Here is a 25,137-nt window from a genome sequence, read left to right on the forward strand (position 1 = left end):
ATGTGACCCACCCAGCGCAGTTGGGTCTTCAGCAGCATGGATTCGATGCTTGCGGACTCTGCCAGCTCGAGTACTTCGATGTTGGTGATGAAGTCATTCCAATGAATGTTGAGGATGGAGTGGAGACAGCGCTGATGGAAGCGTTCTAGGAGCCGTAGGTGATGCCGGTAGAGGACCCATGATTCAGAGCCGAACAGGAGCGTGGGTATGACAACAGCTCTGTACACGCTGATCTTTGTGTGTTTCTTCAGGTGGTTGTTTTTCCAGACTCTTTTGTGTAGTCTTCCAAAGGCGTTATTTGCCTTGGCGAGTCTGTTGTCTATCTCTCTGTCAATCCTTGCTTCAGATGAAATGGTGCAGCCGAGGTAGGTAAACTGGTTGACCATTTTGAATTCAGTGTGCCCGATGGAGATTTGGGGAGGCTGGTAGTCATTGTGGGGAGCTGGCTGATGGAGGACCTCAGTTTTCTTCAGGCTGACTTCCAGGCCAAACATTTTGGCAGTTTCCGCAAAACAGGACATCATGCGCTGGAGAACTGGCTCTGAATGAGCAACTAAAGCGGCATCATCTGCAAAGAGTAGTTCACGGACAAGTTGCTCTTGTGTCTTGGTGTGAGCTTGCAGGCGCCTCAGATTGAAGAGACTGCCATCCGTGCGGTACCGGATGTAAACAGCGTCTTCATTGTTGAGGTCTTTCATGGCTTGTTTCAGCATCATGCTGAAGAAGATTGAAAAGAGGGTTGGTGCGAGGATGCAGCCTTGCTTCACGCCGTTGTCAATGGAGAAGGGTTCGGAGAGCTCATTGTTGTATCTGACCCGACCTTGTTGGTTTTCATGCAGTTGGATAACCATGTTGAGGAACTTGGTGGGGGGCATCCGAGGCACTCTAGTATTTGCCAAAGCCCTTTCCCGCTCACGGTGTCAAAGGCTTTGGTGAGGTCAACAAAGGTAATAGCATTATACTAACGACCACATGAACATACTTATTTCACTGTGTACTGCTGATTTTGAATTACTTAACAGTAGTATAATGTTTTAGACTAAAATGCATTATTTTACTATATTTCAACTGTTTTTACACCTCTGACTCACAGTGATGGATATTTTGAGATCAGCAAGGTATCAAAGTTGAGGGTGGGGCCTCAGGTCCTGCTCTCTGAGGCATTTGGTCATTTTTGATCCACTGCACTTCATAGAACAATGAAGTGGAGCCACGGCAGTTGAGTGAATCATAGCATTAACTCAGGAATTGAGTGCAGGTGGCAGTTTGGATCAAAAATGATCTGGCCTAATAATTTCACCTAAATTTCAGCGTGATGATTCATTTTGGGTTAATTTTCTAGTTATGGAAGGAGACATTTTCATGAACCTTGATGACTACATTTTCAACTGTAACTACTTTGCCAATGAAGATGATCAAGGAATACTGCAGGATCAGTTCACAGGTTCAATGGAGGCCTGCAAGTGCTAAGACGACAATAGTAGAATGCTGGAAAGAATGGAACATAACACTATTTTATAGTGGAAGAGATGGATGCCTCAAGCAAAGAATTAAATAATTTTTAACACTTTAACCTGACTTTCATGTGCATTCTCACTCTTTTCCATTTAATTACACATTATAGTAATCAAAAGATGATTTATTTCTTCATTTTTTCCATAAAATGACCAAACACTGATAAAATAATAATATGCATGAAGAGCACACAAACACCAATGTAAATGGTAAAAGACATGTATCACTTCACAAACTACTCACTTGATTATCCTATAATATTTCCTGCCCATCTGTGGAAAAGTCTGCAGCACTTAAATTGGCCTCATCAGCCACCGCACAGCACACTCAAGGCCTTGATTCTGAAGGTCTGCTAAAAGTAGAGGAAGAGGTAGCTGTAATTATTTCTATGTTTTCATCTCAAAAGAATATCCAAATGTAATCAGTTTGTGAGTGTCTATTTATAAATGAAGATGGCAGTTAAAGTATATTCTACAAACATAGCACTATGGTTAAAGAAAATATACTAACCACAAATATTAAAATTCCTGCTTCATTTATGAATGGCTGATATAAAAGATACATTTCTATTTAAATGTCGTAAAGAAAATATAATACTGCTGTTTTATTATAATTAAATATTTGTGATTTATTTGTATGTTTACATTACATGTCTTATTTTGTTCCTCATTCATCAATTCTCAATTCATTTGTGCTTTGTCTGTTGCAGGACTAACTAACTAACTATGAGGCAATCTATAAATTATGTTTGATCTTCCTCTATATTAAAAAAATTGAAACATACTTTTGCTTTTTACTTCATAAAAAAATCACTTGGCATGCACAAATTTGAAGCTACACAACAATGATGCCACAGAAATACAACTAAACTAATATTTGAGACTAATCTCATATTCTTAAGTAATAACATCTTTATGAAAAGTGTACTTATTTACTCATAATGTTCTACTTTCACCCTTCAAGCAATTTGCAAGCAAGATGACTCATTTGTACTGAAATTGTTAATACCCAGTTTGGGAAGCTTCCAGTAAATGTCCACTAACCTCAACAGAAAAATAACAGTCATATTCAAGAAGAAATACAAATCTAATACTGGTGCTGAAAGGGTAATAGATATGAAATGGCTAAAATAAACATCCAATATGGTGTTCTCCTCTTAAAATTTGCATTGGCACTGATAACATCTTTTCTTTATCCATCTTCACAAATTAACACCATCTCCTTCTCTCCCTCAAACTTCTCCACTACCTGCGAACTCAGATGTTTCTAGTTCTTAACTTACTTTTCCACTTAAAGCTAATGAACCAAGGACAATGACAATGATTTCTCCTGCATTGCTTGCAATATTGCCACTTTTATATTATAACTATTTATCATTCATTGAGTGTCCTACTTTCCATCTATATACTACCCCTGAGAACAATAATTTGAAAATATTGCTTTGCTCTTCATATTGCCCCTCAATCTGAAATAATAGCTTTCTCTTTCTGCAGATGCTACCTGACCTTCTGAGTATTTCCAGTATTTTTTTACCCTGTGTATATTGATGACATCCAATACAATTCAACAGGAAGGATGAAGGCACATATAAAATCTGCATCCTTGCAGAATTTGCCTAAGAATCTTACAGCAGAAAATGAACCAGTATTTTTTGCAAGCTGAATTACTGCTAAACCTCTTATTGATGCAATAAATTTAAGTCAAATTTACTGTCATCTGAATGCACAGGTACAAACTGATGAAACAGCGTTCTCTGGTCCTCAGTGCGAAACATGCAGACACTCAACCAGACATAACACACATATGCAGGACAAGTATTTCATCTATACAAATAAATAAATAAATATTACTTGGTGCCTGTGAGAGCCTTGGATGGTTAGTGGAGAGGAAAATTGAAGGGAGGCATCAGTGGTAAGTTTTTTTTTACATAGAGAGTAGTGGGTGCCTGGAATGCATTGCCATAGTGGAGGCTGGTATGAAAGAGACATTTAAAAGACCCTTGGACAGGGCACATGGGTGCAAGAAAAATAGAGTGTTATTGGTGTGAGGTAGGGAATACTGTTGACTAGATTTATAAAGGTCAGCATAATATCATGTGCTGATGGGTCTGTACTGGGCTGAAATGTTCTATGTTCTATGTTCTACTCCCTCCCTTAAGCTTTTAAGAAGGGAGTTACTAGGTTTTGTCCCAGTGATGTTGAAAGAATTACAATATATTTCCATGTCCCATTTCTGATGTAATTTTACACCAACTAGTTCAGTTTTCCCTTTAATTTCACTGACTTCCATTTTATAGAAACTCCTGAACAAATACTGCTCTGAAGTTAAGGGGAGTCAATCTTGCTTCATTTGTAGACTCCAGATCTTTGTTCAAGTATAAAACTGGGCTGCAGAAAGTTGGAGCTTGCTGATATGATGAGCATAAGTGAGCAGATTATTGGAGAGGAAGTCTTCACTTAATGGCACTGACCTCTTCCATCATTCTGCTGTTGATTGAGGAGGTAATTAGCTATATTTGCTCTCCTCTTTTGTGAACAGGATGTACCTTTGTAACTCCTGTGGTGTTAGGAAGGCTCTAATTTTGTAGATGCACTGGAATAGCTTGGCACAGTCAGCTCTGCAGCATAGATCTTTAATGCCACACTCACCTATTTTTGGGATATGATTAGCTTAAGTGATGATGGGTATTTATTTATTCATGGAAGGAATGTGAGCTTCACAGGTTGAGCTAGCATTTAATTGCCTATCCCTCTTTGCCCTTGAGAAGATGGTGTTGTTGGGCCTTCTTGAATTATGCTTCAGAATGCCATGGTATTTCAGGCTTAAGTCAGTAGCTTCAGTTTTTACTCTTGCGTTCTCACATGCTGATCAGCAATCACTGAGGATAGGAATGTTTCTTGAGTCTTTATCTATAGAACTTTTGTCATTGCTCACCACCATTCTTGACTGGATGCAATAAAATTGTTGAACACTGATTTAATTGAGGGTTCACAATTATACCCATTGAAAGCTTTTCCCTTTGCTTATCATGCATACGGAACTGTTTTCCATCATACGGAACTGTTTTCCATCAGGTTGCCAATTCACTTTTAGGTCTGCCTTGTGTTCCTCCTGGTATGCCTTTCTATACTGTTCATTAAACAACAATTGGTCTCATGACTTGATGGAAATGATGGAGTGAAGGATATGGCAGGACATGGAAGAGACATGGAAGAGAGCAATTGTGCTTCCAGACCAAATGAGGACCTATCTATGGTGGTAATGCCTTACAAAATGGAGCTTTGTCTGCACTTGACATTTTTACCAAAAGTGATATGTAAACTCCTTCAAACAATGGATGGGTGAGAATGAGGCACTTGGGTTTTAGCCTTGCTCCCCATGCTTTATTCTCTCATTACTTGCCATGAATACATTCTGACAGCTTGACAGCTGATCTTTGGACTTTCCTTGAAGCACTCAATAACAAACACTGAAGTCCTTAACAATGTCAATATACACCAAATCAGAGAAAAATTCAGAACCAAAGCAATCAACTTCACCTCAAGATATCAGGTGGACAATCTACCTGAGTCTTCTCCTAACATCTCCTCTTTCATAGGAGTCAGGCTTTGGCCAATTTGGTTTCCTCCAAGTGATATCAAGAAAAAATTGAGTGCACCAGGAATCACAAAATCTGTGGAACCTGCCAGCAATCAATCTGCAATGCTAAAACCTCCTACATTGGCCAAGCCAAGATGATCTATTCCCATGTTACCCTCAATGCTTCTTTTAACATGTGTTCAATACTGGAGCTGTGCCAATTCATCAGCCAAAGCCAATGCCTCCATGGGAACTGTGTAATTTATATTTGTTAATGGAATAAGATGGAGGAAAAATCTTGTAACAATAACGGTAATCTCCAAACAACTGGATCATTGTCAATATCTTGATTTATGGACATGGTTTAAGGAAGGAAATTTGTCAAATTAACCTTATCAAGATAATATGCAACTCCATATAAATGTGGCTGATTCAACTTCTATTGTTGTAGAAGACCATTATGTCCAAAAATAAAAATTAAACCTGATAGTCTATTTGGACGTAAGAAAGACATAACCTGTAAATTTATTCCTGACAAGGTCATATCACAAACATTTGGGGACTTCTCATGGGAGAGGCATGCCACAGACAAGTTACGCAGTTATTTACAAAATCGTATCTCTCAGCCAACACCCCAAAGGCCCCTCTGACATGATCTGACCTATCTAATCAATTTGATAACACATCAAAAAGGTAGTAGCATGCCATATATTTATATATGGATAAATTGTTACACTTAAACTGCTGTTCATCATTCTTCCATTACAAAACAAAAAGAAAATGATCATCTTACAAGGTTTGCAGGGTCTAGTAAAGCATTAATATTATACAGGCAGTGGTAACCTCTCCAGCAAGCCGATAACTTTCTTTAATTGCTTCTTGATTTGCCCAGGACGCGGGTGACAGTAGAAGTATGCAAAATGTCTGGGTCAGTAATGAGTTCATTCAGTGCATACCATTCCTTGTCCTCTTGAACCATCATGACAGACGATTTTTCAACAGTTTTTGTAAAAATAGCTCTTCTGTAAATTTTGAATTTACATCTTGACAAAGAGCTCAGGCTCAAAATGTTGATTACCTTTACTTCCTAAAGATGCAGTGTGACCTGCTGAGTTTCTCCAGCACCTTTGCAAATTGCACTACTACTACAATCACAGCATCTGCAGTCTTTCCTGTTTAACTTGTATATTGTTACATTTATTTTGTGCCTGGTTGATTTGAACAAAACACTGAATGTTTTGATTCGTATGTATGGCTACAAATTTACTAAATTCTTGTTCAGATTATACATGTTTAGCATCCCATGATTAACATTAACACATATTAAATATTTAGGAGAGGTAAAAATTATGAGCACTGAAAAATGTCTTATAAACTTTGTTATCTTCTTCTTTCTTCTTTGGCTTGGCTTCGCGGACGAAGATTTATGGAGGGGTAATGTCCACGTCAGCTGAAGGCTCGTTTGTGGCTGACAAGTCCGATGCGGGACAGGCAGACACGGTTGCAGCGGTTGCAAGGGAAAATTGGTGGGTTGGTGTTGGGTGTTGGGTTTTTCCTCCTTTGTCTTTTGTCAGTGAGGTGGGCTCTGCGGTCTTCTTTAAAGGAGGTTGCTGCCCGCCGAACTGTGAGGCGCCAAGATGCACGGTTTGAGGCGATATCAGCCCACTGGCGGTGGTCAATGTGGCAGGCACCAAGAGATCTCTTTAGGCAGTCCTTCTTTGGTGCACCTCAGTCTCGGTGGCTAGCTCACCATATGGAGTTGCACTATTCATCATTTTGAATATGCTTATTAATCCCTGGCACAGTTCCTCAATCCCAGCATTATTCCATTGTTACTGAGTGAATTGTGCTGTATTAATCATAAGTAGATGAAGTAGGTGAGATAATTACATTATTTACCAATTGAAAGCTAAACTATCGAGTGGCTGGGATTATATACTTTTAATTATCCGGATTCAGAAGGGATTTTGTACTATTTTAGGAAAATTGTAAATTATAGTTATTAAAATCCTTTCGTCTTATCTTGTGAGTCCATATGTCACAATATTGTGAATAATTGACTGTTAAAGCTCATCATCTCCTTGTTTTGGTTTTTATTGTGAGTGCTAATATGCTTATTTTTCTAGAAACAGTCAAGAGTTCCAAGGGATATTTACAAAAGGCCATTTCAGATAGCCCAAAAGTTGAGATGTAAAGGCAGAGAAACTCTGCCAAAATGCATTATCACCTATCTTTCAGAATGTGCGAAGGTGGTCTCTGAGCCACATATTGCAACCCCTCTCCGAGAGGGATAATCTCTGCAGTGCAGCCCTCCACTGATCAATTTGAACGTACAGCCGCACTAAGCAGCTGTTTATGGCGGGGCAACAGGGCAGCGGGAGTTGTCAACAGAACGGGGGCCATCAGCGGGGGCTGGCAGGGCAGTGAAGGCAGTCGGGACAGCGGGGACTGGTGGGGCAGCAGGGGCCAGTGGGACAGCGGGAGCCATCAGGGGGCGGCCGGTGCAGGCTGGAACAGCCACTCTGGGCCACTTCAGCATTCAAGGCTGTTCTCTGGATCGCAAAATGTGGCAGAGCAATGGCCGTCTTCCCTACCCATAATCCCTCACACAGCTGGAACTGTTCTGGGAACTATAGAGTGGTTTCAGTTGCCTGGGGGATTATGGGTAGGAAGATGGCCATTGCTCTGCTCCATATTTATGATGGGTGATGCTACAGTACCAGTCGCCCCACCTCCATCCGATCCAGAAGGTGCTACAAGACACCTCTGGATATGAATGAGATGCTGGAACAGCCTTTTAGGGCTGTTGTCTGAAATGTAAGTTCCCATTTATCCATCCGCTCCATAGCCGGTCTCAAGGCAGAGGCCTGAAATGAAATGGCCTAAAGACAGCAAACAGCTATGAATTTTAAAGAAGCAGTGGACAATTGAGAACAAGATAGCACAAAAGAAACAGAAAATTGGATTGTATAGTAAATGTTGACTTCATCAAATTGCTTTCTTTGTGTGTGGTATGTTATTACACCACTAGGTCACCAGATGGAGACCCATCCCCCCTCATTCTGGCCTAGGCTTGCACAGAAGCAAGACCTCAAGAGCTAGCTGTATATATTAGTCTATTAAAACTAGCATTTTACCTGCACTCTGCTTTGTGTGATTTGATGCTAGTTGCCATCAATTTAATAGACTAATATATATCCAGAATATATGCCCTACCAGCCCTCGACTCAGCTGAGTCCCAACTCAGGGACCCAGGAACAGAGATGGGCCCCACACATGTGCAGCCAGAAACGGATCGGATGGAGAGCTGCAAGATCGGGATTGACAGAGAGAGAGAGAGAGAGAGAGAGGAACTCACCCAGTGGTCATGGTGGACTATAGAAGGGGAAAAAGCATCCCAGAGCAGGTAATGAGCGGTCGAGAGCCCTACCTGTTAACTAACTCGCCGGGACCAGGACCGGCCGTGCAGCCCACAGGGTTCTTGGTGTACGACCAAGAGTCACGCCAAGCACAGGTGGAAGGTGTGCGGAAAGTCATCCAACTGATTGCGATGTACCGGCAGGACTGTGTGGGTGGACTACTACCCCAAAGCCACCCCCAACTATCCCCGATTCCCCAGAGAAGGCCCGCATTTCCGCAGGACCGGTCGACCACGTGGGAGGTGGGAGATGGATCACGTCCAGTACTCGCCTCCCCAGCTACCGAACCACAGGCTGAGGTTCAGCCAGGTACTGAGGGCCAACAGGCTAGAGCTGGATCCCAGAACCCCCAGAGCGAGCATTGCAGGACACTAAGTCATATCAAGAAGTGATGAACACTCTGCAGAGACAGTATAATAGAGGGCACAGTGAGCTGCACTCCAGGCATCAGCTTATGACCAGGTCGCAGCAGGCAGGGGAGTCTCTTAGAGACTTGATACTAGCGATGAAAGATTTAGTGAGGGCTTATACTTTTAAAGCAGTATCAGCCCAGGAGTATGCAGATGATCTGGTAAGGGACAGAAATGTAACCGGTGTCAGATCGTCGGAAATAAGACAAAGGCTGCTGGAAAAGGGGATAGTAGGCTTGAAGAGGCAGAAACTATTGCGGAGACTCTGGAGGACTCTAGGAGGGAACTAGAGGAGTATTCAGAACTGGACTTGCTAGCCCCTCACAGGGAGATCAAGGGCAGCACATAGAGCAGCAGCCCCATTGGATCGCCCCAAGAGCCCTTTCTGCGGGCAGCTACAGCACCCCAGAGCTCATTGCCCAGCTAGGGAGAAGGACTGTTTGAGGTGTGGAAAGAAGGGGCATCATGTGAAAGTCTGCAGAAGCCTCAAGGCTCCCGCCAAAGCCCTCTCTCCTTCCCCCACAGGCAAGCAAAAGCAGAGTGCCTTGTGCTGTCGGCCATCTTGGGAAAGGGATGCTGGACAGAGGATATCGCAACTGGGTGACGAATACGATGCCGAATGCTACTATAGTCAAGATGTAGACTCCTACCAGAATGGAGGACATGCCATGCTGGCCTCACTGCAATTGAATCAGGTGAGTCCACATGATTTATCGGACGCAACCATTAGTATTAAGATTAAGGGATCCACTGTAAATTGTTTAGTGGATAGTGGGAGTACGGAGAGTTTCATAGACCAAGGGCTAGTAGAAAGCCTTGCGTTAAAAACGTACCCGAGTGATCACCAAAATTTATTGGCGTCTAACAAACATGTAACTAAGATCAAACATTTCTGCAGGGTCACACTGGAGATACAGGGTATGGAGTACGAGGGGTTTAAATTGCTGGTGCTCCTGGGCCTCTGCGAGCCAGTACTGCTGGGACTGGACTTTCAGTGCCAGCTGAAAAGCATCACAATAGTCCATGACGGGCTGCTCCCTCCACTACTCTTTAGAAATAGACAACAATGTAACTTTACAGCCTTGAATATAGAACCACCCCTGTTATTCACAGACCTCACTCCCGACTTCAACCCAGTGGCCACCAAGAGCAGGAGGTACAGCCCGAAAGACAGGGAGTTCATTCGAGCAGAAGTCCGCAGACTCCTGCAGGAGGGCATTATAGAGGAGAGCTCCAGCCCCTGGAGAGCACAAGTTGTTGTAGTGAAGTCTGCAGAAAAGAGGCTCATGGTTGTGGACTATAGTCAGACGATAAATAAATTTACGCAGCTGGATGCCTACCCACTTCCACATATTGTGGACATAGTAAACAGCATGGCCCAGTACAAAGTGTTCTCCACCATTGATCTCAAGGTAGCATACCACCAATAGCCCATTAGGGAGAGCGACCGGATATACACGGCATTTGAGGCGGACGGCAGGCTGTACCAGTTCCTCCACCTCCCCTTTGGCATCACCAATGGGGTATCCCTGTTCCAACAGAAGATGGACTGCATAGTGGATGAATACCACTTACAGGCAGTGTTCCTATACCTGGACAATGTTATGATTTGCAGCCACTTGCAAGCTGACCATGACACTAACCTCCAACGTTTTTTTCAGGCAGCAAAGGACCGCAATCTCACGTATAATAAGGATAAATGCGTCTTCAGCACTAGGAAGCTGGCTAGTCTGGGCTACGTGGTGCAGAACCGGGAAATCAGCCCGGATCTTACCCCGATGCGCCCGCTCCTAGACCTCCCAATTCCACATTCACAGAAGACATTAAAGAGATGTTTGGGGCTTTTCACATATTACGCACAGTGGGTCCCCAACTATGCCAACAGGGCCCACCCACTTATAAAAGCCTCAACTTTTCCTCTCAGCCCAGCAGCTACCAAAGCCTTTAAGAAGATTAGAGATCTGATTGCGAAAGCAACCCTGCGATCCATAGATGAGACGGTCCCTTTTCAGGTAGAGACCGATGCCTTGGATGTAGTGTTGGCTGCCACCCTGAACCAGGAGGGGCGACCAGTGGTCTTTTTCTCATGGACCCTGCAGAGGTCCGAGGTAAGACACTCGGCAGTGGAGAAGGAGGCCCAAACCATCGTGGAAGCAGTGAAGCACTGGAGACACTTTCTGGCCCGTAAAAACTTCACCCTTGTCATGGACCAATGATCCGTGGCATTCATGTTTGATAACCAGAATGGGGGAAGATAAAAAATGATAAGATCTTGCACTGAAGGATAGAATTGTCTACGTATAGCTATGACATTCTATACTGCCCAGGGAAGCTCACAAGCCCCCAGACACACTGTCCAGAGGCACCTGTGCGGCCCTTAACCATATGTCCCAGCTACAGAGCTTGCACAATGAGCTGGGCCACTTGGGAGTTGCTAGGCTTTTCCACTTTATAAGGGCCAAAAACCTCCCATTCTCAGTAGAGGAGGTATGGACGGTAAGCAGGGGCTTCCCCATTTGTGCGGAGTGCAAACCGCAGTTCCACTGATCAAATAAAGCCACACTAATAAAAGCTACCAGGCCTTTCGAGCATCTCAGCCTTGACTTTAAAGGCCTGCTCCCTTCCTTTGATAGGAATGTTTATTTCTTCAATGCCATTGACAAATACTCACGCTATCCCATGTCCCGACGTCTCTGCAGCCACGGTAGTAAAGTGCCTGCAGTCCAGCTTCAGCTTGTGCGGGTACCCCAGCTACATACACACGGATAAGGGTGCTGCCTTTATGAGCACCGAGGTCCAGCAGTATCTGAGAGATAGGGGCATTGCGACCAGTCGCACTACAAGCTATAACACCAGGGGGAATGGACAGGAAGAAAGGGAGAACACCACCATCTGGAAAATGGTCCTGCTGTCCTTAAGAGCAAAGGACCTATCAGTGGCAAGGTGGCAAGATGTGTTTCCGGAGGCCCTGCACTCCATACACTCGCTATTGTGTACTGCCACTAACATGACACCCCACGACCGTATCTTTTCTTTCTCGAGGAATGTCGCGACAGACACGGTGCTGCCTAGATGGCTGATGACACCAGGAAGCACTGCAGATGCCACAGGATGGACCCTCTGGTGGAGCCCATGGAAGTGAGATATGCGCGAACCCTCACTACGCATATGTCGTGTTCGGGAATGGATGGGAAGACTCGGTGGCCACCAGGGACCTTGAACCGGCTGGAAGCGTGGGCGGCGCAGGAGAGCTGCAGACCTCTACAGACCAGCAGAATGGGACAGCGGATGATGCAGGAGAGCCACAGGCCCCGGCGAACCAGCAGGAATGCACCACGGACGATGCGGGAGGGTCATGGACCCCTATGGAGCAGCACGATGAGTGACGGATGAGCACTCCCCCAATGACCAGCACACGGGCGGAAAGCCCTCCACCCTCTCAACATACTCTCGCCCAGGGCCAGGACCCCCAGGCTCCGATAACCCTATCTCCCCTGCCCCAGCACCCCGAAGGTCCAGAATGAAGCAGAAACCATGGAACGCATGGAAAGAGACAGAGAAACGGGGGTGGGTGGGGGAGTCCCAATTTTTTTAAGGGGGGGGGTGAATGTGGTGGTACGTTATTACATCACTAGGTGAACCACCTGGTGACCTTGCATATATAAACCGGTGGAAACCCATCCCCCCTCGTTCCAGCCTAGGCTTGCACAGAGGCAAACCCTCAAGACCTAGCTGTATATATTAGTCTATTAAAACCAATGTTTCACCTGCACTCTGCTTTGTGTGACTTGATGCTTGTTGCCATCACTTTGTCCTACAATTTTTCTAATTTTTTTTCCACAACACAAACCACTTCAATTTTAGCCACTTCAATTCCCTATTTAAACCAATTTAAATATGTTAGACAAGTCACGAAGGGCTCATCCCGAAAAGTTGGTTATGCATCTTTATCTTTGCTTTTGATCCTTCTGCAAAAGGGAACAAATAAATTGTTTTCTCTACCAAGTTCTTCATAATTTTCATCTGGCATGATGTGGATCACTTCAGATAGCAGTGCTACTAACATTGTGCTCTACTTGCTCAGACTCCTCATATCATTGTTAATTTGGTATTGCCTTTGCATTTGGCCCATTGTAGCCACTCAGCCCTTGACAGTGGAATTAAAAGGTATGCAATACCAGCTCTGAAATTGATCTTTCACAAGCCTGGTTTGTGGGATCACTCAGAAGTTAACAAGATCAAAAAGCCAAGTTTGGTAAGCTAGCACTGAACGAAACACAAAAAACAGAATAGATCACTATCTTGCTTATGTAAACTTTGCCTTTGTCTTAGATTTAAATAAATTAAGATCCTTTCTAAAGTATATTTCAATCTAACTGCTCCATTAGTACCATAGAAACAGGTGTGTGTGTGTGTGTGTGTGTGTGTGTGTGTGTGTGTGTGTGTGTGTGTGTGTGTGTGTGTGTGTGTAAAATGGGTAAATAAGGAATGTCATTATCTGGTTTATCAGGTGCAATGGCCAAAAGGACTTTGAACTGTCCCCTCAAAGATGAGATGAAAAAGGAATAAGAGTTAAGCAAGTTTCCTGCTGAAGGAGTTGGGGCAGGAACCTTTAACTAAACACTCCTATATTATCATTATTAGACTCAAAGAATTTTCTTCTTCTTTGGCACCCTTCAGAGGACGTATACTCATATACCCTTCCTTGAACAACTCACAAGGTATTCATGGAAAATCAGGCATTGATGGTAATGGAGTTCCACAGATGAAGGAGTTCTGATGACAAAGTACACTTCTTTATAGTTTCTGAAAGTTACAAAAATACTACAGATGCTGGAAATCAGAAATAAAAACACAAACTCCTGGAGACACTCAGCAGGTCAGAGAGCAACTGGAGAAAGAGAGACAGTTAACATTCCACCTTTCATTGACTCCAGATCTGAAATGTTAACTGCTTCTCTTTCCATAGGATGTTTCCTAAACTGCTCAGTGTTTTCAGCATGTCATAGAGTCATAGAGAGATTCAGGCCTTTTGGCCCATTGAATCTGTACTGATCACCCATTTACACTGATACCATACTAATCTCATGTAGTTATTCGTCCTATATTTTCATTAATCCTCCCAAATTTTATCACTCACCAACATGATTGTAGGCCAATTAACCTACCATTCTGGAGATACAAGAGACTGCAAATGCTGGAATCTGGAGCCACAAACAATTTGCTGGAGGAATTCCATGGGTTAAGTAGCATCAATGGGAGAAAAACAATGATCAATGTTTCAGGCCAGAACCCTTCAATGGATTTGGCCCAAAACATTGATCATTCTTTTTCTCTCACTGATGTAGGTGAGTTCCTCTGGCAGATTGGATACACAAATGAAACTGCAGTTGCTGGAACCTGAACCTAAACACATTTGGCTGGAGAAACCTGGGGGGTGGGGGGGGGGGGGGTCGAGCATCACCAGCGAGAGGAAAAAAAGTTTGATGTTTCAAGTTAAAACCATTTATCAAGACAGGAAATATAGCAGAGATGCCAGTGTAAAGAGGACAGGGTTTGAAGGTTGGGACAAGAGTCCCCTATATTCTTCCCAGGGAAAGTGAAGCATTGGTTGATTGGGAGATGCCAGACAAAGGGAGTGAGAGGCAAGAAATAGAAAGGGGTCAGGTGGAGGAGGATGAGTCAAATATTTTCAAAACCAGGAAGAATCCAATTCTGCATCTACATACCTGCTCAGCCTGATGGTTTATAATTAAAGAAAGGGAAGAACAAATCATGTTCCACACACAGAAATCATCAATCATCTCTAATCATATGGTGCTCATTTGGGATGGATCAGCCACCATCACAATGAGTGGTCCAAAGACAAACAATTCCGTTTTTTGAACTTTAGGGATTATCATACTGTAATGGCCATAATTACGGTATTTAAAATAAGTAATTTTTTAAATTGAGCAAATCACACAATGTCTGTGGAGGGAATGAATAATTGTTTTTTAACAAACAAAAGAGGCAGGAAAAAAAACATAGGAATGCACTTATTTGCATTCAAAGTTGGAATGATCCTTTTATGTGAAAAACAGGACAATGTTAAATGGCAGAAGTGGGATAAATATGAAAAAGAGGTAATAGCATAAATAAAGAAGATGTGCATTGATAAAAGCTATAGGAATGAGGTAACTAGATGAGGTAATTTTATATATTTGAAGCATAAAGCTAAGGCCTTGAAACATAGCAACAATGATGAGCAATATGCAAGAATGGGACTGATGCTGATGCTATTGAGAACTGGAGCCAGTGAGTATTAGGTTTGTAGATTCTGAGCATTAGGTAGTTACGCTTGGGACAACTGGGCAGGAAAGAAACTGACAAGGTGAGATTAATGGTTGACTGGGAGATGGGGTACAAAACGGTACTGTAGGTGTCCAAAGAGCAGAGAGTAAGAATGGGTCTTATCTCAGGAGCATATTACTAAAACCTGCGTTGGAGGAATGATCAATGATACCTGTAACTGGGACAAAGTGATCTAATATCCCAGCAATGCTTCAAAAGAAAGTCAAATTTCACTTGTGGTGCAAAACATTCTGTCAATTGTTGTATTTGAAAAAATGGATTTTCCATTGTTTTGCACTGAAATAAACAATGTTAGGAGGAATGAATCTTGAGGTCAGAGAGTTTAATAGCAATGGTGTGTCTTAACAAATTCATTGGCAAGGATTTTGTCACAAAGGATCAAATCCTGCCTCGTTTGAGTGGTGTAGGATCACAGGTGTGAAAATTCCCTGAGGAATGCTGGGAAAATCCCAGCACAATCATCCACCACTGCTGGAGAAAATGGAATTGAATATGGTTGCATAACTCTGGGGCACATTTACAAACAAACAGCTGAATGCCAGTGGTTCCCTACATTGAAACAGAAAAAATAGGATACAAGAATAAATCAGGAAGAAAAATATTTAAAATTGTATACTGGAAAAGTATAGCAAAAATATATATAAATGGGAAAGAAAGCTTGAGGACCAATGCTCTAGGCCCACATTACGGAAATATTTTGGTCGAGAAAAATTGACATTGGCCCACTTCCTTTGGAATTATGAAACCATGCACATAACAGATCAATTAGCTATGATTAAAAGAGTGGTTTTCAGACATTTTCTTTCCATCCACATACCCCCTTAAGCAATCCCTTACTAATCACAGAGCACCTATGGCATAGGGAATACTTAAAGTAGTATATGAGTGGAAAGAAAAAGGTTGAGAACCACTGCTCTAAGAGCAATAATGATAATCTTTCAAAATGTTACCCAATATTGAATTCAGTCTTTACATGAAAGGGATACAGGCCTCTTTAGTGTAAGGAACCATGCTGGTTGTTCCTCTTACAACATAACCATAAAAGGAAACTATCCATTGTGTAGCAATAGGAGGTTTCATCCAGAAGACCACCAAGGAATCGGCGTCCTGTGCCTCCCTTCAGAGCATCTTGATTAAAGTTAAGTCCTGGACTAAAAATTAAACAAATCAACATGATGAATTAAAAAAATATAATGCCATTGTAACAGTTACACTACACAACACAATGATACCACAATTCCAAATTTTCAGGAACTTAATATAATTGAACCACACTTTTAATAAATAGGTCCCAAACCAATATTACTGAAACATGAGCAAAAAATGTTAGGAGAACTCAGTAGGTAAATCAGCATTTGTGGAGTCAAAAATGCACAATTTTGATATTCAAAAGATAATTTGGACAAATCTTTGGCTTGGCTTCGCGGATGAAGATTTATGGAGGGGGTAAAAAGTCCACGTCAGCTGCAGGCTCGTTTGTGGCTGACAAGTCCGATGCGGGACAGGCAGACACGGTTGCAGCGGTTGCAGGGGAAAATTGGTTGGTTGGGGTTGGGTGTTGGGTTTTTCCTCCTTTGCCTTTTGTCAGTGAGGTGGGCTCTGCGGTCTTCTTCAAAGGAGGTTGCTGCCCGCCAAACTGTGAGGCGCCAAGATGCACGGTTTGAGGCGATATCAGCCCACTGGCGGTGGTCAATGTGGCAGGCACCAAGAGATTTCTTTAGGCAGTCCTTGTACCTTTTCTTTGGTGCACCTCTGTCACGGTGGCCAGTGGAGAGCTCGCCATATAACACGATCTTGGGAAGGCGATGGTCCTCCATTCTGTAGATAGGAAAGGCCTACATGGATATGGCAAATATCCTTCTAATGTGGATACGAAAGGCAAATGAGATGAGGCCAAAGAATCTTTTCCATAAAACATAGAAACAGGCCCTTCAGCTCAATCTGGCTATATCAAGTAATGTGCTCCATCCACACTAATTCCACCTGCCTGCATATGGTCCATATCTCTCTAAACCTATTTTTATCCAAGTATCTGTCCAAATGTTTCTTAAACATTGCAAGAGTTCCTGCTTTACTTACCTCCTCCACCAGCCTGCTCCATACATTCACCACCCTCTGTGTAAAAAAGTTGTCCCTCAGAATCCTATTAGATCTCTCCTCCTTTGCCTTAATCTTATGCCTCTGGTTCTGGTTATCGATTCCATATTCTGGGCATATATATTCACCCAATGTATTGTTCTCATGGTTTGGACCCAAAACATCGACCATCTCTTTAGCTCCACCGAGGCTGCTTCACCCACTATATTGTTTTGTATTTTGTTTTTTTTATTCCAGATATCTGCATCTGCATCATCTTATGTCTTCATTGAAACAGAAAATTGGAAACTGTTGTATGCAACATTATTTTTTTAAATAGTGGTGTGTAAACGTATAAAATACTTGGGGTTATCAGATAAGTGATAATTTTATAATTACATTTTTTTTAAAGCCTTCTACTTATCCAAGAGTTACCAGGACACATTAATGTTTTATTTCTTGTTATTGAAAATTGTATAATATGGCTAAATTTAAAAAAGAGCAAAATGGCAGAAATGTTAATCAAATATCATTTGTACTATGTAAATGAATGAAATATAATGTACGAGGACACTAAATTAATCTGGTGATCTGAATCTTTACAGGAAGTCTAGGTACAATCGATGGAAGGCTATCTTAACAGCAAAGAGGCAATTCCAACTGAAGCTAGAGACAGAATCAGATGCTCACAAACTATGGCATCCTACAAGTTAAAGCCTAGCATCATAAATAGCTGTGATGTTTCTCTTCCCAATGAGCTGAACTCCTTTTATATTTGATTTGAAAAGGAGAATTTAACCGCTCAATGAGAATCCCTGCAGAAGCTGGTGAACCGGTGATATCTGTCTCATAGGCCAATGTCAAAACATTCTTCAAGAGGGTGAACCCTGGCAAAGTGTCAGGCCCTGATGGTATACCTGCCAGGATACTGAAAATCTGTGCCAACCAACTATCTGGAGTGTACATGGACATTTTTAATCTATCATTGCTGCATTAAGGTTTTCACCTGCTTCAAGGGCATCAATCATAAGATGCTGACTCAATATTTCACATTGGCAACCTGCTAAATTAGAGTGTGAATAACCCATTTTGAAATACCAGTCGGGTAGTTCACACTAGACCAAGAAAACCCAGTTCCACATTGCCTACCCAGCCTTCAGCGATGACGTCCTGTGTAATGTGTTACATTCTCTTTTTTTTTTGAAAATTTTATTTATATAGTATAAAGTACAAAATTATAGTATTACAATTCATTATTGGTAAAGTACATAGTAATAAACTAATAATCTACCTCCCCACCACCCAACTACATAGAAAAAAACCCCCACCCTCCCCTACCCCCCCTAATAATAATGGAGCCTTTTAGATCAGTCTGTTATTTACATATCATGGTGTGTACTTTTAAAAAAAAACTAGTTAAAGTACTTTCAAATCCATATATTTTAAATATGGATTCCACATTTTAGTAAAAAAAGAGTAATTATTATGTAAATTATATGCTATTTTTTCTAAATAAATACATGATTTCAACTTATTATGCTATCTTTGAATATTTAACTCTACATCATCTTTCCATGTAACCGCAATACACTTTCTGGCCACTGCTAGAACCAAGCGAATGAATGCAGTTTGAAACTTGTCCAGTTTTAAACCCACTTTTAAATTTGTCATATACCCCAATAAAAAAAGTAATGGATCAAACAATAATTCAATGTTTTACAAATGTTCCAAAAATTCCCTAATCTTCTTCCAGAAAGTTTTCACCTTATCACAAGACCAAACCGAATGTAGAAATGTTCTCGACACCAGAAACACAGATCTGATACACTAAAACTATATTGTTTCAATTTCTCTGGAGTCAAAAATAGTTTATGCATAAAGTTATAATTAACTAAACTATATCTCACATTAATAAACCTCATTACACCCACATCGCACATCCTTATCCATTCTTCCTCTGAAATAGGAAACTGTAATTCCTTCTCCCATTTATCCTTTATCTTAAATATGTCGGGTTTACCCATTTTCTCTTGTAACAACGAATACATTTCTGATATAAATCCTTTTTTTGAGCCTTTTGTAATCAACTTCTCAAACCTAGTCAAATTCAAAAGCTTAAACTCCCGTCCAAAATTATCCTTTATCAAAGCTCATACTTGATAATAAACAAATAATGAATTCGTCAATATCCCAAATTTGTCTTGAAGTTTAATAAGAGAAAGAAAGACACCCCTCTCAAAACAATCTCCTACTGTTCTAATACCTGTCAATTCCCAATTTTTTTAAATATTGACTATCCATAGAAAAAGGCATTGAGCCGTAAATTTACCTTTAGTTCCAATTATTTGATCTCTCTTATATCAGATCTCCAATAAACGTTTGAGTATAGATATTTCATAAGTCTTTAAAAGATAAGGTTTCCTCATATTACATTCTCGTAATCAGTGAATGCTTTGTTCTATACACCTCACTCCAGTCTCTCACTCTCGAGTTCGTTCCCACACATCATAGGGATTTCCTGCCATTGCAGGGTTGGGTCACAAGGATTCCCCTTCCCCATAGGGGGTTGCAGGGTTCCCCGTCCATGTAGGGGAGTTATGGGGTGTGATAGTATGGGATATTATCACCAATGTATATATTTGTATATATTTACATATTGTAGTAGTGATTGGCTGAGAGCTGTAACCACGCCTACTGGCAGATCATAAAGGGCTGCTCCTAACCAGACCCAGGTCAGTCTGGACTGGTTGACCTTGATGTACTACGCTCCAGTCTTTTGTTAATAAAAGCCTTGGTTTAAGTCAACAAGTCTTTGAGTCATTCAACACACTACAATGGGGTTATTGGTCCCTGCTGAGGGAGAGGAAGACATTGTAGCCCATTGTAGCCCAGGGGCAGGCTGGAGCTAATGGCCCTGTTGTTGGAACCCTGGGCCTGCTGGAGGAATTGATGGATCAGTCCCTCTCTCCAATCCCCACCTCTCCACACCACATCCCCACCTCTCCACACAGATCCTCACCTCCCCACTGCATCCCCACCAGGGTAGAGGGGGGCACAATTTCAGTGCTTCCCATAGACACTATGTATAATATCATACACAGTGCCTATGACAAGCACTGAAACTATGACCATGTACTTTCTGTTGGAAATTTTGAAATGGCCACCTTAGGTGTGGGTAAAAATTATAGGCACACATATACCCCCACACACAAATCTCCCACACACACACCCATTTACCCAATCTGCAAATATGTACACCCACACACTCCTCCTCCATCACATCCAAAAGCAGGAGGATAATGTAGCACATAAAATCATTGAAGAAAATAACAAACAATAAAGATGAGTGAATTTCACATTTAGTTGGATGCATTCTTGCTGCAAGCTAGTACTTTTGAAGTTAACTTTAATTCATTTGTTTAATTAAATTGCACGCATATTTTCCCATGCTCTTTTATATTTTTTTGAATATTTTATTTTGAGAATTTTCAATCAACATGCAGTCAAAACAAAGAATAATCAAAAAGAAAAACATCAATATCAATAATATTAACAAAATAATATAAATATCGATTCACATGTCAATATTAAAGAAATTGAGTAAAAAAGAAGAGTTAACATGTGATTCAATTATTATAAAGAAAGAAAACTTACAATAATACTGCAAAAATACAAATTCAATGTCCATGTTGAACCAAAGGGAGAAAAATATAATAGAGAGATAATAGAGAGAGAGAAGAACAAAATAAGAGGAACCCTCCCACCCTCACTCCCAAGAAACAAGAAGAAAGAATGTGACAAAATTCAGACTAACTATAAACCCTGCTAAGTGCCAGTTCGAGTTGGAAACAATCGACTTCCTGGTGCATCGAATCAACAGGCACGGAGCAAAACCCCTGCCTGAAAAGGTAGAGGCCATTTTATGTTTTGCCAAGCTCTGCACAGTGAAGGGGTTGCAAGAATATGCTTGCATGATTAACTTTTATCATCGATTCATACCAACAGTGGCTCGCATCCTGCACCCCATTTTCGCACTCATGGCAGGGAAGGGTAAAGACATTACCTGGGACAATGAAGGCTCGGAGGCTTTCCAGAAGGCCAAAGATGCACTGGCCAAAGCCATCCTTCTGGTACACCCCAGACCAGAGGTGGCAACTGCTCTCACAGTAGGGAACATACTGGAGCAATTCATTGAAGGGCAATGGCAGCCCTGGCCTTCTTTAGCAGGCACCTCTGGCCACCTGAATTCAAATACAACACCTTTGACTGAGAGCTATTGGCATTGTACCTAGCAGTCAGTCACTTCAAGTATTTTTTGGAAGGCAGGCAATTCAGGATCTTCACTGTGGTGTTATGTAATTACACCACTAGGTCACCCAGGGGTCATCCAGGTGACCTTGTATATAAAGCAGTCCAGAGCTACAGTCTACCCTTCCAGGTTTGTCTTGCAAAGAGACAAGACCTCTTAGTGTACCTCTTATACTTGCACTGCTGTTGTGGTTATTGTCAGTACATTCACGAACCATTAACCATTAACTTTTGCCTTCTACAAAGTGTCTGACCCGTGATCGGCCAGGCAGCAGTGACACCTCTCATATAGATCTGAGTTCACCATGGACATCCAGCACATCACAGGTAAGTTCAATGTGGTGGCTGACACACTGTCCTGCTCCATGATTGAGTCTGTCCAAGCCCTGTCCCAGGGAATAGTCTATTTCAGGGGCGTCAAACTCAAATTCACAGAGGGCCAAAATTAAAAACTTGGATTAAATCATGGGCCAAACTAAATATTTATTGAAAATTTTCAACAACATCTGCATGTTTTCTCTTCTTTCAACATATGTAATGTTAAACTTTTTCTTATTAAAATAAATGTTTAATAATAGTTTTGGTTAAACTCTTTCCAGAAGAAGCATTAACAAATGAGAAATAAAATATTCAATAAATAATATTTCTCTATAGCCTTTAAGCTCCTTTTAAATGTATTTTTTTTCACAAGCCAACAAGTCAAAAAAATAACAACTTGCTTCAATGAAAATCCAATCTTTCAACTATGAACAGTCCAAAGTGAACCAAAGAAAATATTAATCCAAGCTTAGCTTGCTACACTGTGATTTACTCTGATGCACCTGGGTCTAAACCAGATACTTGGCATCTCTTCTTAGATGCAAGTTCATCAAACTTTGGGGTCAGAGTTTGCCTCCCACCTGTCTTGAAAGGTCCTGTTTTCTGTCTTTCGTTTGGCCATTTTTCGTAAGGGGTTTATTACATGTGAGTTAGGCGACAGGTCGCAGATGTTAATGAAAGTAAACAGAGGAGGTGAGGGCAATTAGCGGGCTGACGGGCCAGCGCCAACGCATTTGCAAAGCATTCTGGGATTTGTAGTATTAGCTGTGCATGCACTGTTCTGGCGCGGGGGCCAGCGGGCCAGCTCTAATACATATTTGATATGATATTGCGGGCCAAATATAATCATATCACGGGGAAGATTTGGCCCGCGGGCCTGAGTTTGACATGTGTGGTCTATTCCATCCTAACCAGGGCACAGCATGAAGACCCTGAGATCCCAGCATACAGAACAACAGTTTCCGGCCTCAGGTTGGAGGATGTTGCCAAAGGTCCGGGTAACCACACGCTCCTCTGCGACGTCTTCACCAGCAAACCCCACCCCATTGTGCTGGCAGCGAGGAGGTGGCAGAGCTTTAACGCAGAGCACAACCTGGCCATCAGGACTTCTGTTAAAATAGTGGCCAGTAGATTCATCCGCACTGCCTTCAGAAACAGGTCATTCAGTGGACCAAGTTCTGCACACTCTCCCAGATGTCCGAAGTGCAGATGTATGTCAAGGGATCCCTCCAGTCTTTTGAGCCAAAGTGATATTGATTCACCAATGCCCATATTGATATTGTTGGGCTGCTATCAGTTTCCCATGGGGCGAGAAATCTCTTCACCATGATTGACTGCTCCATGAGGTGGCCAGAGGTGGTCCCGTTGGCCAACACAACCATCAAGTCCTGCGCCAGGGCACTGATGAACACTTGGGTGTCGAGATGTGGAGTGCCAGAGCATATGACCTCAGATAGAAGTAAACAATTCACTTTGGGACTCACCAAGTTGCTGGGAACCCAGCTCCACCATACCACGGCTTACCAACCTCAGCCAATGGGTTGGTGGAGTGTTTCCACAGGCACCTAAAGGCACCCTTTAGCTCAAGGGGCTGAACTGGGCAGACAAGTTACCCTAGGTCCTTCTGGGGATCTGCACCATGCTGAAAAAGCACTTCAATGCCTCAGAAGCCGAGATGGTATATGGCATGCCGTTGGTAATACTGGGAGAGATCTTGGCCGCTGCTAAGGACCCAGAGGACTCCATGACCTCATTGACTAAGCTGAGGGAAAAACTGGGAACTTTAGCACCTCCACTCTCCCTGCCACATGGACAGGCCAAAGTCTACATCCCCAAATACTTAGAGATCTGTGAGTACGTTTTCATTTGGAAGGGGAACACCTAACACCACTGCAAGGCTGTATGAGGGCCCTTATAAAGTTATCAGACATAACGGGTCAACATGTGTGCTGGATGTCAGCAGTAAGAAAGAGATTTTCATTAATGACCACCTCAAACCAGCATACCTAGACATTAACTGGTCTCCACGCAGCCCCCGTGATGAAGAGGTAGGCCACTGAAAGTGGCAAACAGCACTCCAATTGCTGATTCAGAGGGGTTGAGTAGTGGGCCGTTAACCAGGATGTGACCTGGTACACAAAATGGCTGATGAATGCGGTGAACATAGAGACCCTGCAGGGGCCAACAACATAATAATTATTAAAAGGAGACATTCTACCTTCCTCGGCAGTTAATTCTTGGATTGATTTGGACACTCCATACTGGGGTTGGAGCATTCACACTGGCAGGTGAACCAGTAAACTGCTGGTAAATTATTGGGTTCATGTGCCAATGTGGAAGGGGCTAGAGACTATCACCCAGTTGCACTCACATCTACTGTAAAGAAATGCTTTAGAGGTTGGTAATGGCCAAAATTAACTCATACTTGGATCCAGTGCAGTTAACTTACTGCCTCAACCATTCCACAGCAGATGTAATCTCACTGGCTCCCCACTAAGTCCTGGATCACTTAGACAACAGCAACATGCACATCAAGCTGCTTTTCACCAATTACACCACAGCTTTTAACACCATCATTTCCTCAGTACTGATCAGCAAACTTCAAAACTTGGGCCTCTGCACTTCCCTCTGCAAATGGATGCTTGATTCCTCATCGGAAGACTTCAGTCAGTGTGGATCGATAACAACGTCTCCTCTTCACTGACTTTCAATATAAATGCACCTCAAGGATCAATGCTTAGCCCACTCCTCTACTCTCTTTACACCCATGACTGTGTAGCTAGGCACAATTTAAATGCCATCTACAAATTTGTCAATGATACCAGGATTCTCGGCAGAATCACAGTCGCCAATGAGAAAGAGTGAAGCAGTGAGATAGATTAAGTAGTGTTAGGGGATGAAAGCCATCCATTGGAGCGCTTTCATCCCTAACGTCGAAGTACTCGAGATGGCAGAGGTCGACAGCATCGAGTCCACGCTGCTGAAGATCCAGCTGCGCTGGGTGGGTCACGTCTCCAGAATGGAGAACCATCGCCTTCCCAAGATCGTGTTATATGGCGAGCTCTCCACTGGCCACCGTGACAGAGGTGCACCAAAGAAAAGGTACAAGGACTGCCTAAAGAAATCTCTTGGTGCCTGCCACATTGACCACCGCCAGT

Source organism: Narcine bancroftii, chromosome 5 (genome assembly GCF_036971445.1).
Source record: "Narcine bancroftii isolate sNarBan1 chromosome 5, sNarBan1.hap1, whole genome shotgun sequence".
Taxonomy (NCBI): Eukaryota; Metazoa; Chordata; class Chondrichthyes; order Torpediniformes; family Narcinidae; genus Narcine; species Narcine bancroftii.